We start from the raw sequence: 3,717 nt of genomic DNA, 5'->3' as shown, positions 1-3,717 counted from the left end.
AACAATTTAACTCGGTTCATATCAGCTTAGTTCATGCTCAGCTAACTCCGGTTCTAATCAGTTCCCAACAGCTTAACTCGGTTATACTCAGACGACATCAGTTCAAGACAATTTCAGACCATAGACAGCTCCGCTCAGATCAGATCAGAACATACTCAGCTCAATTCAGTTCTAAACAAGATCAAATCAGTTCGGTTTAATTCCCATAATTCTTATCAGTTCGTCTACTGGTTCTATGAGACTGATTAAATCATAAACCAACCAAGACTGAAGAGAACAAGACCTTAGACAACTGATCCTGACAGGTTAACCAACATACAGCAATTGGTTCTCATCAAAACATGGCTGAATCAAGAAGCTGAAGCTTACCGGTTTTACTCAACTAATTAAACTTGACTGGTTGTCTCTCTTCAAGCTAACCACGAATTAACCGATCAAAATCAAAGGTTGAAGAACATAGGTGATTCTCAACTTCAGGACACCAAATCTTCAGCTCTTAAACACTCCAAAACTCACTGATTAAAGTCACAGGATGGTGAGAAAGAGTTGTCCATGCTCACTCCTCTTCTCTGAATATTTTTCTGAATTTTTCATGAATCTTTTCTCACAGATTTTTCTCTCTTCTTTCTCTCTTTCTCTCTGAATTTTTCTCTGGTTTTTCTTGCAGGTTATGAACGTCCAGAGGAGAGAAGAGGGTATTTTATATCATAAGGAGTTGCTTCAGATGAGGGTTTGCTCCCACAAAAGACAAAGATGAGGTTAGACAGCTGGTGACATGCTTCAGCACACCAAGCAGCACAAGCAGCTGAACTTTTCCTTCCCATGAAGAAAGCTACAAGCAGCTGAAGCAAGTAGCTTGTGACCAGCATGTGACTTCTAATGAGCAAGCAGGCAAGCAAGTAGGTGTAGGTCATGTGACCTAATTACTGAGGAAGCAAGTAGGCTAGAAGGTGCAAAGCATGTGACTGTTCAGAAATAATTTTAAGAGTTTTGTCGATATTTTTCGGACTGTTTCGACTAATATTTTTCATCATTCGAATCTCGTCCTGCTCTGAATAAACTCACCCAGCATGAATAAAAATCAACGATAATAATTAACACTCGACCAGAACCATCAAGAGATGGTTTTTCGACCAAAAGACAGCCCCGTCGAGATTAATTCACCGTGTCGATTTTTATTTAAATTCTGATCGATCAATCTTCAAACTGATCTTAAAGAATTTTCTTGACCAAAATTATATCTGCTCGTGAGGGTTATTACATTCTTCCCCCCTCAAAAGAATTCGTCCCCGAATTCTGAAAACGTAACTGTACACTCTTTACTGAACAGTTTCTGAAAGGAGTTCTGGATATTAGCTCTGACCTTATCTTAATCTGCCCATATCAAAACAACTCATGGTTGACCCTTGATTCTCCCAACCGATCCTTTCTTTTATGAGCAGCCACTTTCAAGATAACCAAATTATTTACTCTGTACAACTCTTGTCAACTGCGGTCTGCATACTTTTTCTAACAATCTTGTATCTATAGACTATTACTTCTCAACCTTTTCTATCTGGCTTTCTCCCATAACAGCAACATGAAATTTGGAACGTGAGGTGATGTGCCATACGTGAAGGTAACATCTTCAGTCTGGTCAATGTCAACTTGATTAACCGTGCAACAATCAAACAAGAACATGCACGATCAATCACGCTAACATGATTCAGACCAAGGGTGCCACTCTCAAATACACACAAACACACTTATTCCAGAAATGATTTCCCTTACAGTATTCCATACCCTTCTTATCTATCTGAGATACTCTTCAAAAACTTCTGAACGACTCAATCTCACTGAAATTTCGCATATCCAAGTCTTGTTCTATTACTTTCTGATTTCCTTCTTCTGTCTAGTAACTGAGGAATCAACAAGTCCGCCTATACCAAACTTGATTTACCAACGAAGTACTCTTGTATGATGACTTCACACTTTCTCTGTTAATACATCTTCTGATCTCTTAACAACTTGAGCATTCCCATATGCCTTATGGTTATACCTTTTTCCTTGCACTCTTCAATCTTCCTTGGGATTTACTTCACATCTGCTTAATTTTAGGTTGAATTTGGATTCCTTCTCCCACATCTCCACTTTATGAACTTGTACATGACACAGTCCTCATACTATTCTTCGAAATTCTCTTCACCCAGTTCCTTCTATGAATTCCTTAGATTCTCATCCTTCAACTGAGTTCCTCAAATACGAATGAATAAGCCATCTTGATTTTCTACTTGCAATCTTGAAGGTTCTCTATTCTTTCCTTATAAGGCAGCAAAATAAATCACTCCCAATTCCGCTTCATGATTCTTGAGATCCTACTCCATATCATCATTAATATCACTTCCTCTTAAAGCATAAGCAGCAATATTTGCTCTTCCTTAGGCTTCTTTGATCAGTGAAAACTTGCATCCTTTCCCCATATTGAAATGATCACTAAATTTGATGTGCAACAGAACTGCCACCAACCCCAACTTGTGCATCAAATAGTTTTCCTTATGCTTCCTTAGCTCCCTTGATGCATAAACGATTACCATATCGTCTTGCATTAGCATTCACCTAGACCAACACATAATACATCCATGTAGTAGTATATGGCTGGTTAGGCTCATGCAAGTCTAAGATATGCATAGACGTAGATACTTCCTCTAACTAATTTCATACTTCATCAATACTTTTACTCCATTCCAAGGTAACACCATTCTCAGTCGATCAACTCATTGGTGGATATGGTTTCTAACTCTTGAACAAACTTCTGATGGTAACCGGCCAATCCACAGAACTTCGAATCTCGATAACTGAAATTGAGTACGACCATCATGTAGTAGTAGCGATCTTTTGTAAATATGCAACAACTCCTTGTTCCATTTACTGACTAAGGTATCTAACTTCCAATTTCCATGCAGAAATATTTACTACAACGTGAAGCGTCCATCAAACGTCCTTGGAATAAAACTACGCCTTGCGACCGATCTTAACCATTCTTCAATTCTAGAACTTGATACTTGACCCTGATGGTCACGTCCTTGATTTTATACTCGAACATAACCGCAAACTCTGGTTCTTCTTCTTTACCACTGACATGGGTACACTCCACAGAAAATAACTAAGTCGAACAAAACCTTTCTCCAAACAAATCTTCTGACTGCTACTTGAATTTGGCTAGAACCACTTGGATAGATGCCTAGGCAATTGCAGCGAATCAAGGTTCAACCAGAATACTTGACGGGTTACTTTTGGATGTCAACAAATTTTCCACTTTCTTAAACATAGCTTCATGTTCCCTAGTTATCTAACTGTCCTCGATACTCTGCTTCTTGTTATTTTCTCTCCGCCCAATTATGATGATAATGGAATACGCCACGTCACCGTTTCCCAAAAGGTTCCCAACTCTCCAGACTGATATGAGCGAGGCTCCAACACTTAGTAGAATACCATTGCAAGCCAACGGTAACTGGTCTTCTCTCAAAGACTTTCTTCCTCAACAACATCCTAATTGAGCTCGATAACTAGATAGCCAATCTCACTCTAGATAGAAACAAACCGCTCTAATGGAAGTACTAAGGAATGGGGATGGGATACGAAGGCATACCATAACTCTAAATGGCAGCCAGTACTTCCACGAATAAGAACAGTGTACTTGAATTCACTAAAGTGAATCCTTCCTAAAACAAAGACACT

The sequence above is a fragment of the Brassica rapa genome, unplaced genomic scaffold (assembly GCF_000309985.2).
Source record: "Brassica rapa cultivar Chiifu-401-42 unplaced genomic scaffold, CAAS_Brap_v3.01 Scaffold0350, whole genome shotgun sequence".
Lineage (NCBI taxonomy): Eukaryota > Viridiplantae > Streptophyta > Magnoliopsida > Brassicales > Brassicaceae > Brassica > Brassica rapa.
The sequence above is the reverse complement of the archived record's forward strand: the minus strand, read 5'-3'. Positions refer to the sequence as shown.